This window comes from Lepidochelys olivacea (genome assembly GCF_965140295.1).
Source record: "Lepidochelys olivacea isolate rLepOli2 genome assembly, chromosome: 7".
Lineage (NCBI taxonomy): Eukaryota > Metazoa > Chordata > Testudines > Cheloniidae > Lepidochelys > Lepidochelys olivacea.
In genome coordinates this window covers 21973517-21997331 of record NC_140417.1, presented here as the reverse complement: position 1 = coordinate 21997331, position 23815 = coordinate 21973517, and the positions used below count along the sequence as shown (strand labels likewise).

At 46.1% G+C, this 23815-nt stretch overlaps 1 long non-coding RNA gene across 1 annotated transcript; it reads left to right on the top strand.

Moving 5' to 3' along the window:
- Positions 1–1555: 1555 nt before the first annotated feature.
- On the top strand, positions 1556–23190 carry LOC311524318. Its single transcript, XR_014712525.1, has 3 exons — positions 1556–1677; positions 7922–7968; positions 22989–23190. It is a non-coding gene; the product is annotated as an uncharacterized lncRNA (long non-coding RNA).
- The last annotated feature ends 625 nt before the right edge of the window (positions 23191–23815 follow it).

The window sequence follows — 23815 nt, the reverse complement described above, 5'->3', positions numbered from 1 at the left end:
TCCAAAGTGCTCCTTGGAGTCAGCCTATTGTGCTGGGGAGTACAAACGTCAGGGAGATGATACACACCAAGCCCTGCAGATGGTAAACCCCTGGCTGGAATCATGTCCTTAATGGAGAACCTGGTGAGATTGTCCAGGGCCCAGCAATTCTCTGTGAGTATCATGAATCAGCACAGGATTGATCTCTAAGGGAGAAACATAATTTAGCAACAAACAGTAGCAATAAAACTAGATTCAGGTGGTGACATTAATTGTATGAATTGGACCAAAAGTACAACTCACCAGGAATAGCTTCTTTAACACTTTGGACAAGATCCTCAACTGGTGTAAATATGATGTAACTCCATTGACAGCAGTAGAGATGAGCTGATTTACACCAGCTGAGAAGCCGGTCCTTTGTTTTAGATTATTTCTGTTAACCACAGCAGGAGGCTGTTTGGGTTGATGTAGAAATTGCCAAACTGGATCAGAAAAATGGCCCAGCTAATTGGTCGTCCATCACTCAGAGAGGCCATTGCAAGATGATTCAAGGGAAGGTGTAAAACCAGGTAACAGACAAATAAGGATAACTTCATTTGAAAAATTATTTCATAGGCAACTTCTTACCCCAGATCCAAGAATCATGAATAAAGTCATAAGTGAGTACAACTCTATATGCTTTCACAGCCACCCCTGTCAATAAAAACAGCACTGGACCATGCAGCCTCCACCTACTGTCAAGGAAAAAGGCATCAGGGAAGTCCCATCCCTCACCAAAACACTCACAGCCATGAATTAAACACTGCAGTGGCTGCAAACTCTGCACAGCCTGGACCAAAGGCGCATCAGTAACCCATACTCCCTCTGCCATGAATAAAGGCTGTGGCACATCTTTCAAACCCCCGAGCAAAAGGCATTAGGGAATGCAGCACACCGACCCATGCACCAGCCTCCATAAATAAAGGCATCAGTGGATGCAAGGTCACTCCGACTTCTGCCACCATGCACAAAGTCAGAGGTGGCATCTCCCCCGTGACTTGTGCACAAAATGAACTGTGAAATTGCCTGGAGTTGCTGATAGTTTTCCCCCCCATACTTTCCCATGTTAAAGTCTCCTCCTCCCCAAACCTGTTGGCAGCTGACAATACCCCTAGAAAAAAGAACAGGAGGACTTGTGGCACCTTAGAGACTAACAAATTTACTAGAGCATAAGCTTTCATGGGCTACATACCCCTAGAGATTCCTTCTGACACCTCACTGATGCTTTTTGTACCTTTCCCTATCAGATGGCAGAAGGCTGGTATTTGTCAGGCTGAGCCAATGTTGGAAACAGCATCACTAGCTGATTGTTTGGGATTATTATTATTTTATTTTTTTATTATTATTATTGCATGGCCGGCTCCTTGGCTGCCCATCTGGAATGCCTCCTGAGAGAGACCTTCCACTGCAGCTAAGTACCTTTGTCGCATTCAGCCTTGTGTGGGCTTGATCATTCATTAAGACAGAGGATGAGGGCAAGGAGGTGGTAGAGTCAAACTTGTTTTTGTTTGTTAGTTTCTGTTTTAAACCCTTGCAGGCGCTGGCAAAATCTCCCATGCACCTGTCCACTGGGTGTGACCAAGGCTTCCTGAATCAAAGAGCATCCAACTGACAGCAAAGCCATGGCACTTGCAGAGTTTGCACCTTCCCGTTCGTTAGGTAAGTTCTTGATCTGCGCTGCGAGACAGTCTTCAGGCATCCAAGTAGAAGAGTCGGGCTGCAGATTATTACCATGATCATGGGGTAGATGCAAAGTAAGGGGGGGAAAATAAATGATAACTTAATATCTGAGAGGTAAGTGTTAGTAATTAGTCTGCAACACTTTGATCATTAATGCATGCAATCAAATTATCATCAAGAACATTTCACCACCAGCCCCCCTCCGCTTTCCCCCTTCTCTCTTTTTATTTAAACCAGCTGGCAGACTGCAAAGGCTGGTAGCCGCAGCAGCCGCGGATGGTTTCAAAGGAAGCTGCTGCTCCCTAGTGTTTGAAGGATTCAAAGCTGGAGCCAAAATATAGGCAGAAAGGGAGAGAGCCGTAAAGAAAAGCTGAGCAATAAACTAACGGGCCCAGGCAAGGCAGGAGTCTACCCTGAGTGCCAGCTCTTTGTTATCTGCTCTGATATTGATTACAACCCCAATGGATATAGCTCAGGTTTTCCTCCTTTGAGTTCTTAAGTGAAATTAAAAGCATGCACTTCATTATGCACCCCCTCTCCTTCCCTCCATTTCTCTCTTCCTCTGTTCCTTTGGCTGGCTGCCAGTCACTGCTGGCCAATTACACCCTAGGGGTTAACAAGCGTTTTCTTTCCTTTCACATTCCCATGTACTCAGTGTCCTAAGGAAGAAGGAACAATATATCACATCATGCACTCTGGAAACTGTACATGTCAACAGTAAACTAAATGAGAACTGACTAGCGCTCTCTCTCTCTCTCTCTCTCTCTCTCTCTCGGTCTCTCTCCACTGCTAAAAGGGGACACTAGAATCTTAAGAAATCTGTATATATACACACACTGCAGCTGGGTGCTAGGTATGTGAGGAGTAACACACAGAATTGCGTGGCTCGGCAGTACGATCTATCTTGGCTACAGCTGAGGTTTAGAATGAAAATCGGTTGCCACTCAGGTTGAAAAAGTCACGGATCGAGGGTTATAATAACAATGCCCACTGGAGTTCAGTTTTTAAACCCACTGGATAGCTGTTTTGCTGTAAATGTGAAGCTCTGATCTCTCTCTAATCTGTGTCAACCAAAAAAATGGAAAGGACAGAAACACAACCTTAACTCATCTTTTACCCTTCCTCCAACATCTCCCGTGCACCCACTGCCTGCTTCTCACCTGCATTCCTTGCCTTCCTACCTAGCTCTTTCCTTTTGCTTCCCTCTTTAGTTTTTTCTTGTTATCTTTACCTCATAAGCATCCCAGTCCAGTTTCCTATTTACTTGCCTTCTCCTTAATGACAAATGTTTTCTTCCTTGCTGAGTACAGCAGCTAGCACATTGACTTTGGGGGCTCAGACATTTCTTAGGATCTTCTATGTGGTTTCTCTGTCTCCTGTGAAGTTTCCCAGTGGTAGCGGCTACATTGTGCCTCACAGGGTATTTCTGACACCAGTTCTTAGCTGCAAAGATGAAACAACCCATTTCTATGGAAAGTGGTTCATCCTTGAAAAGTAATTATCTCTGCCTTTCTGGACCATAGCATTGGTTCCCTTATTAGAGTCTGGGAGAATCCCATGATCCACTCTGGCAGCTGGAGCATCATGGGTAGTTCTGAACCTCACCAGCAGGTGCTGTTGATGACATCAGCTCCTTGGGCATCTATTTCTAAGGGGAAAGCAATTAAGTAGAAGAAGAAGGCAAAATTAAGGTTTGTTGGTCTGTCTGGCTCATCCAATTACTAGCTGGTCAGTAGATTTTAACATCCAAAACAGTTGGCCAATTAGGAAGTCAATAGAGCAAAATTATTTTTAATCCCCTGACTGGAGGCCAAATTCTGCTCTGTTACACCAATATACCTTCATAGTCATACCATTGACTGCAACTGTGGGTACTTGGCACTCTGAAAATGAGGCCACTTATTTAGGTGTCTAAGTATGGATTTAGGTGTCTAGCTTCTGGCAGCTAAATTTAACCATTTTGGCTTAGGTTGATTGGGACAAATTCCGTTTCTATGCTATTGTAATTCTGAGGTACTGTAATTCCACTTAAATTAATGGAGATATTCCAGATTTACACTAATATAACTGTCAAGTATCAGAGGGGTAGCCGTGTTAGTCTGTATCCACAAAAACAACGAGGAGTCCGGTAGCAACTTAAAGACTAAGACTTATTTGGGCATAAGCTTTTGTGGGTAAAAAAACAAGTGTTTTTTACCCACGAAAGCTTATGCCCAAATAAATCGGTTAGTCTTTAAGGTGCCACCGGACTAATATAACTGTTAGCAAAAACTGGCTGTGTGCGTGCAATAAAAAGTTTGCCATGTACTCAGTGTTGATATCTGGCTACCATTCCATGCTAAACTCCCTTTTTCTCAAACAGAAGGAAAAAACACTCCCCATTTTCTCAAATGAATTCCTTTGTGTGTTATTTTGTTATTGTTATTGAGAGCTTGAGCCAAATCTGCTCAGCTGTTTGAGTTAGATGAGCATGAATAAAAATACACTTATCCCATATGTTACAATGACACCGTTATGTGTGCATTGCTCCAAAAATAGCTACACCTAGAAACTCACAACTTGGCTTGTTTTATTGAGGAAGGAGAATCAACTCAAGTTTGAAGAGCATAAGTTAAGGATTTTTAAAGTTGTGAATGTTTAAAAGTGGCCATTTTCAAGTATGAGTCTGGGAATTTTTTATTTTAACACTGCATTTAATCCTGTTTTTGGCAGTGTGCACACACACACAAGTATATGTACACATGCTAAATCTCTATGTGTATGTGTTTTTCTATATAAAGAAAGAGAGAAAACGCTATGTGGAATGAAAATCCATTTAGCAGAAAAATTAGATCTCCTGAGCGTTTGTATTTTCTGCAAGAACTAGAAAACACTAGTACTATAAAAATAAGACACAGAATGATCTAAACCAATAAGGTATGATTTTATGCCAAGATGTGAGGAAGGATCTATATCTTTATCAGGTTTCTCTCACTCAAGAGAGGAAAATCACATGGAAGCTTGTTAGAAATTCACCTTATACAGTATATCTTTCACAAATACATTGTAAAGATGTTTGCCAGTTTCCAAAGTGAATTACAGACTCAGTGGCGGTTCCCGCCTCTTTCCCTGTACAAATACAAACACAGCACACTTATACCCAGACACAGATTGTAGGAGGCAAAGGCACACACAAACATGCTGTCCCCACGGTTCCATGTGTCTGTGATTTTCTCAGAATCAGTAGCACTCAAACGTTGCCCTGATCAGGGCTGCACTGAAAGCTTGCCAGGAGCCAAAGGTTTCGCATAGTATGGCATAAATGTGCATATTACAAATCAGATTTCAACCACCTACATTTTAAATTCAGGCTTGAAACCCATGCAGTCGCCATAATTCAAGGCCCCATCATGATGTATCTCCTCTCTGCTCCCAGCCCTGGCTACTATGCTCAATGGAAACCTTATGGCCCAGGTTTCAACTTGTTCAGATCTGGGGCAAGGACAGGTGCATAATTATGGAACTTTCTTCTGTGGGACAGCAGGCTGAGCCCCACTCTCCCTGCTATAGAGTTCACTGCTAAACTAGCTTTTTCCCAGAAACTGCAAAACACCCAGCTCAGGAAAAAAGGACCCCCAGGCCCTAAACAACATAGCAATCCAGCTGATAGGAGGAAAGTTCTAGCTTCTAAAGGATGCATTCATTACATAGGCACTGACTCCGTGGGGGCTCTGGAGCTGGAGCACCCATGGGGAAAAATTAGTGGGTGCTCTGCAAGCACTGGCAGCCAAGCTCCCCTCCCCGCCCCGCCCCACCTCACCTCTGCCTCTGCCTCTGCCTCCTCCCCTGAGCGCGCCGTGTCCCCAGTCCTCCGCCTACCTCCCAGCGCTTGCCACCGCCAAACAGCTGTAGCAAGGTCCGTGGTGGGGGAGGAGCGGGAATGTGGCGTGCTCATGGGAAGAAGTGGTGCTGGGGTGGGGATTTGGGGAAGGGGTTGGAATGGGGGCGGCAGGGGGTGGAGTTGGGGTGGGGACTTTGGGGAAGAGGTTGGAATGGGGGTGGGGTGGGAGGGGGCCATGCAGGGGTGGAGTTGGGGCAGAGGCAGAGCGGGGTTGAGCACCCACCGACACCAGTAGAAGTCAGCGCCTATGGTGCATTATATGATTAATCTTTAATCTTGTAGGTTTCTCAGATGTTACAAAAAGAAAAGGAGGACTTGTGGCACCTTAGAGACTAACAAATTTATCTGAGCATAAGCTTTTGTGAGCTACAGCACAGAAGCTTATGCTCAAATAAATTTGTTAGTCTCTAAGGTGTCACAAGTCCTCCTTTTCTTTTTGCGGATACAGACTAACACGGCTGCTACTCTGAAACCTGTCAGATGTTACAGTGATCAGTCTTGTGCTAATAAACCTTAGTCCAAGTGGCATGCAGTATGCTGCTCAGAAAGAGATGTAGCACAGCATGCTGTGACCTGTAGTCGCTGTTGACGATACCTCGTTATTAAAGAGGAAGATGATTGCATAAGAGTATGAGGGGTTACTGGAACACTTTAGCCATCCTTCCTCCGAACGCTATCAAAATCAACAAGGTGGAGTCCAATCCAGTGCTCTGTTTGGAGAAGGTATTATGGGCTCCTACCTTCTGGTCTCTAATTATAATGTTTGTCACCTGGCACACAATACAGTAGATGACATGTAGTCTCTCCCTCCCTCTCTCTCTCTCTCTCTCTGTCTCAGCAGGATGTGTTTGCTATTGTAACGTCTATTGAAACATAAACATATGCCTTTAAAATAGCATTTTACTCTGACAATACTCCTGGAGAGAACTGAGAATAGTATGGGGGAGATAATGCACTCGAGACAATAGAAGAAGACACCAGCGAGAGGCTTATCTGCCAGAACCTGTATTGCCTATTTAAACAATAATCCCCTTCAAAATGATGTTTTTCTATGTACATTTAAAATGCATGATATTCAGTGTGTTCATGTGGCTTTTAATAGCCTGGATGATTTTCCTTACAGCTAATTCTATAAATATATTCTGTGTTGCTTCTGCAATGTGTAGCATGGTCCCTAAAATGAAGCACTGCACTGCGGGGTTCACCTCACCCAGGAACATTCTGTTTAACTAACAAGCCATTTCCCAAGTAACAGAAGTATCCAGGTACGATTGAACCTCTCACCTGCCAGGATGTTTTGTGGTGGGTAAATCGTTGGGGAGGTCCCTGGTCCAACTAGTGGTGCTCTTACAAGGACAAATCCTGAGGCCTTACTCTGATGTTAACCAGTCAAATTCCCATTCACACAGTGGGACAGAATGAAGCAACCCAGAGGAGTTTTGTCTGAGAAAGGGAGGAGTCACATCTGAGTTAGAACCAAGGGAGAGGGTCTCTCTACCACCATGACCACTGTATGTTACTCCAGTGGCTTACAGGAGCCATAAAGGTGCCACAAATAGTCAAGGGAGAATTCTTCTGGTGTAGGGCCATTATAACCAGCCCATTGCTGCCTCTCTTACAAACCCTAGCATAGGGGGTTTGCTGGGGATAGCGCTAGGATAAGGAGGGGGCTTTGCCAAAGATGGAAGGAGGTGTCTCCCTGGCACAGACTAGGGGGATTCTGGTCTGCAACACAGTCCACAGGCAGCCCTTGGGAGGCTGCTGTAAAATAGGGCTGTTCTCATTTACCAGCCCCCATCTGGCCCAGAACTCAGGTGATGCAAAGATGGCTTAAAGCCCCCTTTGCCAACCTCCATGGTGTGGGCTGCTGCACTCATAAGAAGCATCACCCAGAAACACACATCCCAAGTGGCAACTTGTCGGCCAGACGTTCTGCTCATGTAAATTAGCATCTCTCCATCCATACGGAGCAATGCCAGTCTACATCAGCTAAAGATCTAGTCAGGGTTTGGCTGGGGGTTTGCAATTGGGTTGTCATTAGGGCTGGTTCATCATTTTGGATCTCGTCCTGCACTATTGAAATCAATGGGGAATTTTGTTGTAAATTTCAATGGGGACAGGATCAGGGACTTTGGGCCATTAGTCATTAAAGCTGTGACTGAGAGATACAGACAACTGGCTGGCAAAAGCAGCTCACTTTTTTGAAGGAAAACAGTAGCCATGGGTAGGAGAGGTTAATTAAAGTTGAAAATGAATTTAAGTGGGAAGACAGTGTCCTGAGCAATGCTGTCATTTTATTGCTGCCCTATACTCAAACTCTCCCCTTTTCTCTTCCCTTGGTAGCTGGGAACAGACTGGGAGCTTAGACTGGAGTGGCAGTAGTAGAACAGGTAACTGAAAAGAGATGTTATTATTCTGTTTTCTATATATTGTGCCTTTAAATATAGTGAAGTTCCCTTCTCATTGCTGCAGAGGCAGCTGCTGTTGCGCGTGTTCAATTCAGATGCAGAATGCTACTGAGTGAGTAACACACTGTGCTCCTTCTCGTGGAAACTTACATTTGTTCTTTGTTGAAAAAAATGTCATCCAAATGTCACAGCATAACAGGAGCATCTCTAAAGAGCATGATGGATTAGCTCTCCCTAGCTCTGGAACAGTCTAACTACCTAGCACTGACCTGAGCTCCCAAAGTCCTGCCCCAGAATATATTGAGCTCAGTGTAAAATTTGGGATGGATCATTTGGAGGCAGTGCTCTTTTTGGTTGAATCAAAATCGTAGACAGGAATGTGCAGAGGCTGTCCCCAGGTCCCATAGACTAACTCCCAGTTATTGCCAACTGTGATGTTTACAACTGACCATTAAAAACTGGATGGAGACCCACCAAATTCTTTGCACTGCACAGCGCCATTGAACAGATGGGTAATGACTTCTGATAATGATTTTCAACCAGTGATGGAAATGAACCAATAATGCACAGGATGGAGAGTTCCGAGAGAGTACAGCAATGTCCTAGGAGTCAGAACTCCTGGGTTTCATTTCCAGCTCTGTTACTGAATCATTGTGTGACTTCACGTCCTCCTTGTGCCTTAGTCTTCCCATCTATCAAAGGGCTATTATGAGTCTTCATTAATTGGTAATGATATAGATTTTTGAAAAAAGAAAAGGAGTACTTGTGGCACCTTAGAGACTAACCAATTTATTTGAGCATAAGCTTTCGTGAGCTACAGCTCACTTCATCGGATGCATACCGTGGAAACTGCAGCAGACTTTATATATACACAGAGAATATGAAACAATACCTCCTCCCACCCCACTGTCCTGCTGGTAATAGCTTATCTAAAGTGATCATCAGGTGGGCCATTTCCAGCACAAATCCAGGTTTTGAGATCTTCAGACATAAAGGGGCTACATGGCAAATTCTGCCCTCAGTTACACCCATGTGGTCCCACTGAAGTGAACAGGGATTGTGTAAATGTAACAGGTGGCAGAATTTGGCCCTACAAGTGATAAGAGACTTTTTTTATGAATGACTTTCTAGTCCATTTGCAATCTCCTGAGTCATCCTCCTTCTCTCCCAGAACAGGAAGTCAGACTGTGTCCCAATTGCAGCAATAAAATCTCAGGCACATCCGCAAATAAGACACGTGCCTTTATGAATCGTCTCATGCATGTGCTCTCAAGTTGTATCCGCTTCCATCACACTGTTGATTAATAAGCAAAATTACATCTACGATCATTGCAGTAAGCACACCGTGAAAGATAACAATTGAAGACATCTAAGTGTTTCCCTTTTTTGGCAATGCTTTAAAATAATGGCCCTAATCATTATTAGTTCCTTTGGTGTTCACTGGAATACCATCAGTCACAACTAACTCATTTTGGTATTAATGTGGATGTCAGGCATACCCCCACTCCTGTAGGGTTTCTTTCCATTAGAATTCCGTGTTCATTGGCCGGAACTTTATGTTCACATATTACTGGAGGGTTTTGAAGGGAAGAATTTGGTGGTGGAAGGAATGCACAGGGGCATCAAACTTTTCCTGTGACAAATTACATGCATTGTTTCAAATATAAATCTACTAATAATAAGCATTGGCTTTCTTTTCTGGCACATGGTTGCCTCCTTTATTTCAGCAGCTCATTCTAAACTGCTACAGTCATCAAAGATTAAACCCAAACTCCCACATTCTCTGAGACGGTAGCTAGAATGCGGTTTTCTTCACACTCTGTCAAACTTTATATGTGTATTTTTCTTTTTAAAGTTAATTTTTAATTTGCTGCATTGTCAATAACTGACAAGCCCAGGACTTCGAGATTAATTCCTGTACTTATAATGATACTAATTAGGGAAATCTCTGAAGCACTGTTATAATAATAAATAACAATAAGCTCCCCCACTTTCCTCCCACCAAGGCATTATCAAAGGAGGCTGAAGAACATACAGTACAGTTCACTGAGGACAAAAAGGTGGCTTTATGCCACCTTGGAGCCTGACCTGACTTTGGGCCAGCTGTGTTCCAGGCCAGCTGTCCAAGGGGATTATTATAACAGCCAGGGTATTATGGTAGCACCAAGGAAATCTCAGCCTTGCCCTCTACACCAGCCATAGAGAGGGCTGGTGTTGTAGCAGTCACCACGGCGATTTTGTGTCATTAAAGGATCCTTTTGTATTGAGGTGAACCCTCCCATGACTGGCTACGCTGGCTTTGGGGCCAATCAGCGGTGGCGTATTAACGCCTAGGCCAACAAGGCCTAGGCCTAGGGAGGCAAATTTGCAGAGGTGGCAAATTTATAATAGCAGCCAGAGGCTGCTTCCCCTGGTGCTGGTTCGTGCCCTCCGCCCCCAGCCCTGCCCCAACTCCACCCCTTCCCAGCCCCCTCTCTGCCCCTATTGGTCTCCTTCCCCACATCCCCGCATCCTCTCCTGAGCGCGCCGCGTTCCCCCCATCCTTCGCGGAGCTGTTTCACGCACAAGCACTGGCAGGGAGTGGGGAGAAGCAGGACCCGGCGGCGCGCTCAGGGTAGGAGGCAGAGTTGGAGCAGAGGTGAGCTGTGGGGGCGGCAATTATTTCTGGGCCTAGGGGCGGCAAAATCATTAATCCACCAATCTGTGTTGGTGGAGCAGCCTTAGCATTCCTGCTAACTAGAGGGAAATCTCCTTTAGCTCGAGTGAAAGAGGCCTGTATTTATGGAGCTGACAGATTAAAATTCTGATCCCAGCTCTGTGTGTGTGACAGATGGAATAGTTATGCTGTTGTCTCCAGCACATGGATTTGTTATAATAGGCTTAACATTTCACCTGCCCTCTTAAAAAAAAAAAAAGATTTCTACATGAGTTTTTTCTCTCCTTAACACAAACAAATTCAATGCTCCTTTTCCTTCACTTGCATGAAATACATGCCCAGCGCTTGTGAGCAACCCTCCAAAAATAAACCTTTGCACGTGTGTGCAATCCAAGTTCAAGTTTCAAACTTCTGAGGATAACGGTGTGAAAGCAGTGGGAAGAATGGAATGGTTTTAAATCACTATTTTGAATTATATTAATATTCCCCGAGTGTCCTTTCTAAGTTCATTGCTGGTGACAATTTCCGCAGCAGTTGCAAACCACAATTAGTGTGTCACAGCTCAGCATTACATTGACTTGCAACTAGAAAGATAATCCTGCTGTTGTAATAGATGCTAAGAGTGACTTCCAGCTGAGAAAAGTTCTAGCTCAGCTCCTACTAGCTCATCTGGAGTAGACTGCCTTTTGGCTCATCTGGCAAAAGGGTCCTAGTTCATGTCCTGCTTACAGTAACATGCAGGATACATACAGTCACCAAGCCCAGCCAGCGACTTCCCAGAGATGGAGATTGGAAACTTGGAGACTTCCCAGTGGTGATGTTCATGGCTCCACTTCTTAAAGATTTGTGACTAGCAAAATATCAGATGCTGGCTCATAGCTTCCCATGCTTAATACAGGAATTGGAGCTGAGATCAAGGTCCTGAAAAGGGAAACATAAATGTAATGAAGTATTCCACCCCAATGGATTTTGTAATCCACCAACATAGGGCAGGTTTACACTACAGACCTGTATTTGTATTATTACATCACTTAGGGTGTGAAAAATGCACAACTCTGGGCAACATAGTTTTACTGACCTAACACCCAGTGTAGACAGTGCTATGTCTGTGGGAGAGCTTCTCCTTTCAACATAGGTACTGCCTCTTGGGGAGGTGGATTAACTGCGCCAAAGGGAGAAGCTCTCCCATTGGCATACTGGTGTCTTCACTAAAACACTACAGAAATGGTGCAGCTGTAATGCTATACGTGAAGACAAGCCCCACAGACATTTCCAATGACTCAGCACAGATCTCACTTAAATCTTTGGATCTCCCTGTGATTCTACCCCAGAATTTTTGCCTATTCTTTTCCAGATCTGGGTCCTGTAGATGTCTGTTCAACACTCCATACCATTGCATTCCTTTCCTTTACCCCCATCAATCATCCAGTATATCTGAGAAATGTTTCCAGAATTAGGCATCATGTGATGCAGAGATTTTGATCCAGGCCTCTGTGTCCTTCCAAGTCAATTATTGCACTGCTTTGCTTATTGCCATTCTGACTCATTTGATTAACAGGCTGTGACTGCTGACAAAGGACGCCAACCAGAATTCTGACTGGCACCAGGCAACGGAGCCATGTAATCTCAAAATTGTCCCAAATTAAAGTGGTTAGCAGCCATAATTCACTCAGTGACAGGCAAACCTCACAGTGTCCAGAGGTCGAGTTCAGATTTGTTCAAAGGTTTATCCAATCATGGAGCAGCTAGAAAAGGTATCTCATGAGATGGAGCCTTCCTGTAAGGTTTCCTGTATGGCCAAGTTATGGCCTAGTTGAAAATACCTCAGGAAAAACTTCTAAACCCAAGTGAAATCAGGAAGTGCAGAGGCTTTGTGGAAATGAAAGACAAAGAAAACCAAAGCAAACGCAACCCCCCACTCCCCGCAGCCACGCAAAGTCCAAAAGGAAGAGATTAACTATATGTTCCAACTGACATAAAAGCTTCAGGGACCTGGCTGAAGGCCAGGGCCGGCTCTAGGTTTTTTGCTGCCCCAAGCTCCGAGAGCGCAACTGCCCAAGCAAAAAAAAAAAAGGGGGATGGCTGGCATTGTGCTGCCCCAAGCACGTGCTTGCTTTGCTGGTGCCTAGAGCCGGTCCTGCTGAAGGCACAGACTCTTTCTTATTTGATCCAACCTAAGTTGCCTACCCCTAATTATTAGGCGCTTATGCTGACTGGTGTGATCCCAAAAGTGGGCGTTCAGATAGCGTGGTGATAAATCCATATAAATAGGTAGGGAGATGAGTTCCAGTCACAGGTCTGACACTGACTCCCTTCAGGGTTTGTCTACACTGCAACTAAAACCATGCGGCTGGTCCGGGCCAGCTGCCTTGAGCTCATGGGGCTCAGGCTGCAGGGCTGTTTAATTGTCATGTAGACTTCTGGGCTTGGGCTGCAGCTCCAGGACCCTCCCACCTCACCGGTCCTACAGCCTGAGCTCCAGCCGGAGCCCGGAAGTCTACACTGCAATTAAACAGCCCTGCAAGCCCGCATCAGCTGTCATGGGCCAGCCGCAGGCGTCTAGTTGCAGTCTAGACATGCTCTCGATGGCCCTGGGCAAGGCATTTCACCTCTCTATGAACTCTCTTCAGTAAAACAGGTCAAGTGATACTCACTTACTCACAGGAGGAATTACGTCGTAATCTGTTAATGTTTTTAATGTGTGCTGAAGGTGATGAGTTCTCTTCAGTGGAAATTCTGGGTGAAATCATTAATTTGGTTCATTCTCTCTTCAGTTGGCCAACAAGACTTTGGAGCAAAGCAACATTACCTATTGGTCTGGAGTTCCTTGGCTTATTGGCTCCCAGTATTGTAAATGAAGCCAAAAAAGACCAGTACCAGTTAGTAGTGACTAGTAGAGATGTTAAACCCTCAAATTAGATTGGATGTCTTTCTCAAAAATATGCTTTAGTTCAGCTAAAAGTTAGGGGTCTGATGCAAGAATCGCTGGGTGGAACTTGTTGGACTGTGCTATGCAGGAGGTCAGAATGGAAGATTATAATGGTCCCTTCTGGCCTTTAAATCTATGAAAACAAGTAGACACCAGCTGCAGGATTCTAGGCATTTCCAGTAGGCCTATAAACATTGTTAGTGTTATGCTATTGACTAATGGGGAACTAGCTGCCTCCTGGGGCCAGTGATTCTGGACACAAAGCTGTAGATACTTATACACAATAGCTGCAAGAAGGAATCAAGGGCAGTATAGTGTTACTGTTACTGTAAAGAGGCCTCAACAGAATAGAAGTTACTTAAATGGTCAAAGATGCTGCTGCAATTATGATGCATTTCTTCAGACTGAAGAAACTGACATCCTCTTTGGCATGGAAAATAGACCAAACATGAATGGTTGGTGCCCTGTGAATCTCCTGTGAATGACTATGGTGAGGCAGATCTGGGATTATGGATATTTCTACCACTAAGCCCTGGCAGGCCCCCTGGCCTTTACTCTCCCTAGTGTATCCAAGTCAGGGCTGATGCTGAATAGCTTGTCAACGTGGAAAGTCTTGGCATGAATGCTCTTACCCTTGATCTGGTCTGCGAGCCAGCAGCCACTTGTTTCTGTCTGTCTCCTACCATTTGCATGCCTTAAAATTAATCACTTTTTATTTTCAAGGACAGTGATTAATCCACTGTGCCCTTCTACTATTGCTAAAAATGTATTAACTACTTAGCCTGGAAAAGAAGAAGAAGAATCCCTGTTTTAACAGCAAACAATAGGGTTTAAATACATCCCAACTCCTCTAACGTCTCTCGGTAATTAGCGACAAAGGCCCTCCTGTTCAAGTACAGGCAAATGTTAAATACCCACCCCCATTATCATGACATTCACTTCCCAGCTTGGCCTGTCTGTCTGCCAGGCACATGAGTTATTATGGGAGTCACTGCTCTTTTTGTTCCCCCTCTGTTTCCTAATCCCTCAAACACAACAGAGTTCGACATCTGTAGGTGCGGACACTTGTAGGTGCGGACACTCGTTGCTCACTGAAGGCATTAGCAAAGGAAAGATCCTACTTAGGGGAGGGGCTGCAGAGCATCTCCTGATTTTAAACATCTCCCTAAATTTCCACTGCACTGGGAAAGGTAAGCTTCCTAGAGAACAGCCACCCTATCCCCCATTCCTCCCATGCACACTTTGATTCCTACTAGTGATTGAAAGTGACGGGGCTGCATATCATACAGCTCCCAACCCTTCATCGCTCCAGTTGTATGGTAGGGGGGAAAACCCACCCAAGCAACCGAACCCATAAGTCATGCTCAGTGGCCTCTGTGATGCATTGAAAGCACAATGTTCTTGAGTAGGGCAAGCGATGGGACCATTAGCAAAACAGATGACTATGCAGCAAACTAGAGCCATGTTCTGCCTTCCTACCATGGCCTGCTCCTTTCAGAGCATTTATCTGGAACATGGCAGACACACATTTCAGCTGATAGATCACTTTAACACCTGCTCTCACATGTTGTTTTTTTTATTTAAAATGAATTAGTTGCTAGGTTTGACAGATCCGTAGAGCAAAGTCATTTTTGTTCACAAAACAAATGCAGTCCAGGTGATGACAGAGCAAGCATCCCCCTGTCCTCTGCCAATGAGTATATATCTATCCATCTAAGTAGATGAGTACTCACTACAGCATCTGCCTCCAGGCAACCCCATCTAATATGTTCATTTAGCCCCTGGCCACCCTGTTGATGATGAGGGTGTCAGTTATTACTGTCATGGAGTCCCTGGGCGATGCTCTGGAACTGCTCCCCATGAAGCTAGTCTGGGGAAGTCTCCTCTCTGGGAGCAGACTGTCTTCAGGATACAAAGCTCACACAGCTTCCACCTTCCTGGGTCGAGCATTCAGCATCCTCTGCCCCTCCGTGCACTTCCCACAGTGAGTCCGCCCAGGCAGGGCTCCTGGGGAAGCCAGAGGGTCCTGCACCCCAACTTCACAGTCAGATGTGACTCTCAGCCAGCCAGTAAAACAGAGGTTTATTAGACGACAGGAACATGGTCTAAAACAGAGCTTGTAGGTGAGAGAACCGGACCCCTCAGCTGGGTCCATTTTGGGGGGCAGTGAGCCAGACAACCACATCTGCCCTTCATTCCATGTCTCCAGCCAGCCCCCAAACTGAAACTCCCTCCAACCCCTCCTCCTCTCGCTTTCCCCTTTCGACAGCCAGGAGGTCACCTGATTCCTTTGTTCTCCAACCCTTTAGCTCTCACCTTGCAGGGGGGAAGGGCCCAGGCCATCAGTTGCCAGGAAACAGGGTGTTGGCCATTCTCTGTGTCCAGACCCCTGCACACACCTGCCCTCTAGGGCTCTGCAATGATCATACACCCTTATCCCACCCCCTAGATACTTAAGAACTGCATAGGGGAAACTGAGGAAACTGCATAGGGGAAACTGAACAGTCCCGCTTCGTCACAAGTACCAGTTATGGTTGGGTGGTTTTTTATGTGAATACCTTTCAGGTAGGAATTAGGATCAGATCCTCTCGAGCCAACTGCTTTTCTTTAAAAGCCATTTCCTATTAAGGACTGTGCATGTCTCCAGCTGTTTACACTCTCCCCCACTTCCCATGTGAAGTAAGATAAATCGAGAGGTTCGGATTGGAAAGTCTCCCGGGATCTTTAATATCCATGCAAAGCAGACAGGGCACAGAGTTTAAGGTTTATCTGAAAGACTCATGCAAAGTAAACTGAATGGAACTCAATTTATTTACTGGATCATGGAACAAAGAAGGCTTGATCCAACCCTGCTGGAATGTGAGCCTATCACTTCAAGGAGTCTAGGTGTTTTAAATCAGATGCTTAAATCATTAAGCCACTTCTGTGCCTTTCCAAGTGTGCACAATAGCTAGTGCTTTTCCTTTAACCAGCATTCCACTCCCTTTCCACTAGAAATGAGCTTGAGCTGTCCTGATAATTATTGCTCTATCTCGGGTGGCACATGAAGTAGGGTCTCAGCCTTCACTGCTCGGCAACCTCCCAGGTTTTTCTTATTAACCGTCGTAATGATGGGGGAGAATAAAAGGCCCCAGAGCTGCATCAGTCACTTCATCTCCTCTGGTCTGAGATTCGAGTCACTCGACCGTCAAGAGAGCTTTTTAATTTCCAACATCACGCCTGCCAGAAATTAAAAATAAACTGGGAGCAAAACCATCAGATTATCCAATCACACTTGAATTGTCTTCTTTTTTTTTATTATTATTATTATTTGATCTGCATTGGGAGCACTAAGCTATTCTGCAAATCAAAAAATGTCTTGGATTTGAATGGATTTTTATTAACCATTCTATGGTCCACATTAGTGATTGGCTAATAGCGCGAAACATTGCAACATGCTCTGCTGGAATTGAGTTTAAATTAAAGCTACTAGTTCATAAAAATTGCTTCTGTCTATATAACTTTGATCATTGCATTTTAAAACATTTAATTAGCTAACACGTCTGAGGGAAGAGCCTTAGACCCAGCTGAGCCAGTTTCTCAAAAATGGTACAGAATTAGGGAATTAATTCAAAGCTTGGAAGAATCACCTGACACCCAGAAGTCAGGGCTGTATTTAGTAAGGGAAGCAGCAGCAGCCTTCTCTTGGTGACCAGCTATAGAAGCCTGGGAGGAGGAATCACAGATTCTTACTCATAAAGTGGTCCTCAATCAAGCCTGAAGCCAATTAACATTCAGCTGTATACAGAGTTCATTAATTACGGGAGCGGTATCGAAGGTGCGTGCATGCATGCACTTAATTATCTGTTGGGGAACAGTGGAAACTGAGCCAATCAGAACAAATGAACTCAAAGTGCACTTGTTAGCTCCACGTTTTATTTCGTGCACTAGGGACAGGATGAAGAACACATTGGAAAGCTTTCACAGGAACCGATCCTGTGCATTGCTGAGATATCCTAATGGCAACGAGACTCAGCACTTCACAAAATAGGGACCATTTTTTTTCACAGAGTTATTTCATTCCAATCCAAAAGTCACTGTAAGTGAGCAGTATTTCCATATCATGAGGCACTGCATTATTCTGAGTCTGTCATTTTGTTTCTTTCCAGAGAGGCTGGGAAGCCCATGGTTTGGTTTTGCACAACTTCATCAGTCATGTTGGGTTTGCAGAACAAAACCAGGTGTGGTTTGGATTTCAGCTTCCATTTTATCAAGAGAGGCCAACATTTGTACATGTGTCTTTGTGGGTATCGGGGGATGTGGGAGCTATATTGGTTTGGGCAGTGATGAGCTGCCAAAATCTTAACAACCAGTTCCCTATAAAAAGTTCTGATTTAAGGGATGTGCCCCAGTATGTATTTTTTGTACCAAAGGGGTTACCATACGTCCGTATTTTCCCGGGAGGAATTTTTAAAATTTAAAAATTCCTCCCGGATGGCGATTTAAGAAGCAAAAAGCCTGACCTGTCTGGGAAAATATGGATTATGCTAACCCTGCGTAAAGCACTTTTTTTAAAAAGATGGGCCTGAACTAGAAATGAGCTCCGTTTCACATGTGTGGGTCCCCGCCACGCCCTGGGGGTGTGCTAGGATGACCAGATGTCCCGATTTTATAGGGACAGTCCTGATTTTGGAGTCTTTTTCTTATATAGGCTCCTATTACCCCCCACCCCCTGTCCTGATTTTTCACACTTGCTGTCTGGTCACCCTAGGGTGTGCACATGTGTGGGTCCCAGCTGCTCCCTGCCCCCCTCATTGAAGCAGGTGTGCAGGGTTACTGCCCTGGGAACTGCAGGGCACCAGTGGACATGGGGCCAGCTGCAGACAGGGGCGTGGGGCAGGGCTAGCCGGAGGCAGGGGGTGCGGGGCTAGCTGCGGGCAGGGCAGGGGGTGTGGAGCTGGCTGGAGACAGGAGGGTGCAGGGTTGGCTGGAGGCAAGGGGGTGCGGCAGGGCTGGGGGTATGGGGGTGGCTGGAGGCAGGGCAGGGGGTGGCTGCAGGCAGGGGGTGCAGGGGTGGCTGGAGGCAGGCCAGGCGGTGCGGGGGTGGCTGGAGGCAGGGGCTGGCTGCAGGCAGGGGGTGCAGGGGTGGCTGGAGGCAGGGCAGGGGGTACGGGGGTGGCTGGAGGCAGGGGCTGGCTGCGGGCAGGGGGTGCAGGGGTGGCTGGAGGCAGGGCAGGGAGTGCAGGGGGTGGTTGGAGGCAGGGCAGGGGGTGCGGGGGTGGCTGGAGGCGGGGCAGGGAGTGCAGGGGGTGGTTGGAGGCAGGGCAGGGGGTGCGGGGCTGGCTGGAGGCGGGGCAGCGAGTGCAGGGGGTGGTTGGAGGCAGGGCAGGGGGTGCGGGGCTGGCTGGAGGCAGGGGCTGGCTGCAGGCAGGGGGTGCAGAGGGTGGCTGGAGGCAGGGGCTGGCTGCGGGCAGGGTGGTGGGTGCTCACGGGGAGAGCGGCTCGGAGCAGCCCAAACAGCAGGACGCAGCCCAGGCCCAGCAGAGCAGCCGGGGACCCACCAGGCAGCAGCGGGAGCCCCAGGGCCAGGGGTCGTGGCAGCAGCACCAGGGTTCCTGCGCAGGGCCAGGTGGCAGCCCGCATGGCTCCCGCAGCGCCCCCGGTGGCCAGATGAGGAATTACATCACTTCCCGGCCGGAGCCCATCAAAGCCTCAGCGCCCCCTGCAGGGAAGCGGGTTAACAACCGGTTCTAAAACTCCTTCAAAATTTAACAACCAGTTCGTGCGAACTGGTGCAAACCGGCTCCAGCTCACCACTGGGTTTGGGCCAATTTCTAGTATGAATTGAGTTTTTCACCATGTCCAAGTGCACTATAGGTTTAATATTAAGGTTGACAGTATACGTAGTCACCAGAGGATTTCATTTTTGTTCCCATGTTTATGAAAGGTGTACAGATAATATTGATTTTATGTCTGATTTTATCCTGTTAAATTGTTGCACTTGAAAAAAATTAAACAAATAAAAAAAAATCCAGGTGCGAAGTTATTGATTCAGAACTGAGCACCCCAGGAAGTCAGAATTCAGAACAGTTTCTCCAGTGCCTTCACAACAGGGATGAACTTGGCTCTGCAGCTGATCAGAAAATGGGGATGAGGGATGGGATCCCTGGAGACTATAAACTGGGCAGCGAAAAATCAAAAAGCTGCAATAGTTTAATTTGGCCATGCCATGGCAGTGCTACCTGGGAGTTGCAGTTTGGGGGCCTCTTGCTCCCATTTCTCTGTATAGGTTTCTCTCCCTGATTGGATTAAAGAGTGCTGATGGAAACTTTTCAACCAGTCCTGCTTAGCCCACTGGTTTCTTATCAATTGATTACCATATAGAATTGTCTGAAAATGTGTCTGCCAATGCCCTGTAGGTACAAAGTATCTTATCACTTCAGCATTTCCTCCATACATTTCTGGCATGGATATTTGTTTTGGCTGTTTTGGGGGGACTGAGTGGGAAACCAGCTTTCACCAATATCCACTGCTTAGGGTCCTGATCCAGTGAATCACTTAAGGATGTATGTAGTGCCATTGAAGTCAATGGGACAACTCATGTGTTTAAACACTTTGCTGGACCGAAGCCTGGGATCTGATTTTTCTAAAAGAACAGACTCTTAAGACTTTATTTGTGAAACCTGGGGATGACCCTGACACAAAGGGGAGTGAACGTTGTACCAAAATGTTTAACTACGTTAGTTATAAATGCTATGATTGGCATGTCTTCAACAATACACTCACATAGGTGGTGAGTTATATGGGCCCATGGGTGCCTGTGCTCCACCAATATTTAGGAACGTGGGCCTGGCACCAGCAATATTTGGACTTACCGTGCTTTGGGGGGCCCCACACTTCAGGGGGACGTGGGGTCCAGGGTGGCCTGTGGGGTTAGCGGGGGGCCTGACACCAGCAGCAGCAAGCGACCCGGCCCCAACTTGCCCTGCCCCGCCGGCTTCCGGCGTTGCTCGGGGGAGGGGGCAGAAGCCAGAAAGAGGCGGGGAGGAGGCTTGAGAAAGAGGGTGGAACTGGGGTGGGCTGGGTTGCTTGCTGCTGCCGGCGCCAGGCCTCCAGCTAGCCTCCCTGGGCACCCTGGACCCCGTGTCCCCCCAAAGTGCAGGCCGCCCCGAAGCGCAGGTAGTTGCCCCGGTCTGTCCTATGGATGGAACAGCTCTGGGTCCAGGCCTGGCAGGTTAGCGGGGGGCCTAGCATCAGCAGCAGTGAGTAACCCGGCCCCAGCCCACCCCACCCCACCCCATCTCTGCTCTGCCCCCTCCCAGCCACTATTCCACCCCCCTAACCCGCCTCTTTCCAGCTTCCGCCCCCTCCCCCAAGCAATGCCAGGAGCCGGCAAGGCGGGGTGGAGCTGAGTGGGGCGAGCTGGGGCCGGGTCACTTGCTGCTGCCAGTGCCAGGCCCCCCTGCTAGTCCCCCAGGCCACCCTGAACCCTGCATCCCACTGAAGCACAGGGCCCCTCAAAGTGCGGGACCCTGGGTGGTTGCCCTGGTCCATCACAGGACGGCTCTGCTTGGACCCGTTCTGAGCACCACCAGAAATTACACAAAACTGGTGCCCATGTACACTCACACATTTGTACAGTGGCAGAGGCCTCCTAGGTTGTGCAAATCCTCAAAAACCCTTGGCCTGTGGATGGGGATCTCTAAAGCCTGTGTGCCCTCAGGCCAGAGTCAGTTCAGATAGAGACATTTCAGTTTCACTTTCAGATAAGGTCTTTTATGTCAGCTAAAAAGAAAAGAAAAGACACACTGAGAAAAGAAAGACAACAATGTGTTTTAGAACAGCTGTCTCCACCTTCACTCCTCCCACTGCTTTGGATTAGCAATCTTTAGGAGACAGAAAGATCGGAGGACTACAAATAGGCCATATTGGGATGGAAGCGTGGGGATGAGAATCAACTACATACTTCAGAGTGGCAGCCGTGTTAGTCTGTATCAGCAAAAAGAACAAGGAGTACTTGTGGCACCTTAGAGACTAACAAATTTATTTGAGCATAAGCTTTCGTGGACTAAAACCCACTACATACTTGCAATGCAAAAAGCTCCACGCATTGGGAGTGGAGTGTGTGGACCTCATCCAAAGCCCATGGAAGTCAGTGGAAAGGCTGTCATTGACTTTAGTGGGTTTTGGATAAGGCTTTGCATGAGGGGTTATATTTTGACCACACCATGGCTTTTCATAGAACAAATCTTATCCTTACGAGGAAGATGCATGAGAAGAACTAGTCCAATGCACTTTACACAGGCTACTGACAAAGACCAGTTGGCGACAGCTTGCTGTACTGCTTGGCTGTAATGGAGCTAGTTCCACTTGCACAAAACCAATGCTGACTCATCCCTGGCATTCATTAAGAAATAGATTACCATTAGCAATCTCCTTATCTGTCCAGGTAGCAGGTCGTATAAGCCCCAATATACAGTACTCCAGGGTGGAATCAATTAAAATAGATCCAGGTACCTAGCTAGATAAATATATCCAAACTAAGACTTAAAAGACCAATATTTTCGTAATTGTCTTTTTCACAGTATCAACAGGCAGGTTCAGAACACAGTGGGAAAGCCAGGGAGTCTGATCACTCTTTGCAATTTCAGACCACAGAGCTGGACCACGTGGGACAGGACTGTACGAGATTGGCAGCAGGAGACAATGCAGGCAATGCTGCTGCTTGCTATAAAGACAGTGGGCTTCAGTCTCCAGAGCTGTCACACCAGCACTAAATTAACTTCAGACGCTTCATATTAATTTGCTTAACACTCATTTATGGTCATTTCGGTGTGTTAATTAAATACATTAAAAAATTCAATGACGCAAATGTATTTTCGTCATATAAATGGCCTGACCTCCGTGAATGCCATCAAGGAAAAGCAGCTTTAGTGTAATGTGGAAAATCTGGATGGCTCCACTGGCCTTTAATCATACCGCTGAGATTTTTTTTATGTAGGTGAGGAATATAGTTGAATATAGTTCAAGATGAACTGGGGTCAGCTATGCCACTGACTTTCCCTGTAGACTTGGGTAAGACACTTCCCCTCTCTGTGTCTGAATTTCCCCATGTGCAAAACAAGGATAACACTTGATAGAATTGAGTCAGCCACGGTCCTTTTTTTTTGCCACACATAGCCATTCAGTTTTAAAGGGAAACTTCAGACCATGTTCCTGGCCCTTTTGTGTTCATCCCCCAGGCACATTCAAGTGCTCAAATGTTGTCAGCATGAATCCACAAGAGAAGCCAATGTCAAGTTAGAGTAGTCACTGAAAACAAATGTCAAATGATATATTCAGTTGTAAAATACTACCTAGCTCTTATATAGTGCTTTTCATCAGTACATCTCAAAGCACTTTACAAAGGAAGTCAGTGTCATTATCCTCATTTTACAGATGGGGAAACCGAGGCAGGAGATGGCGAAGTGATTTACCCAAGGCCCAAGGTCTCCGGTGTTCCAGTCCAGTGCTCTGTTATTGTTGGCTATGTAAATCATCCAATCAGAGATGAGCAACAAGACCACATGACTCCAAACTCACCAACACAGCATGAATGGCAAATATTTGCGGTTTGTGAACCACCTGCAAACCACGTATTATTGACCCAATAAATGTGAGTAATTTTGCCAAATTATGAAATTTATTCATTATTCAATCAGTTCATGGACACGTCACAAACAGTAAAAAAGGAGAAATTCATTGCATAAATGGTTTTCTATTAATTATTCACTTAGTTGCAACACATGCCTCTCTCCCATGGGAGTTCTGAGGGTTATTTAGTTAATGTTTGGTACAAAGCTTTGAAAATGTAAAGCACAAGCACAAGCAGATCCTTAGAGTCATATTTTCAGAAATGGCCACAACATTTGCACCTACAATTATCTGCATATGCAAAGCCCCCAGTATTCCTTGTCAATGTCATGTGTACCTGCCAGTCAGGTACACCTTTCACTCTCTGATTTTTGTGTGCAAGTTTGGCTTGCAGTTGAAGCTCTGAGGGCCTCCAGGCACAAATTATTGAGGGTGCAAATTGTGTTTGGATACGTAATTTCATAGTTTTTGCAGCCAGAAGGGATCACTGTCATCACCTAGTCTGACCTCCTGTGTAAAACAGGCTGTATCATTGCTTCCAGTAATTCTTGTAGTGGAGGGAATGAATTTTTCCAGCTGTGTAAGTGAACACAATCCAGCCCAATAACCTGTGGCTGAATTAGAGCATATAT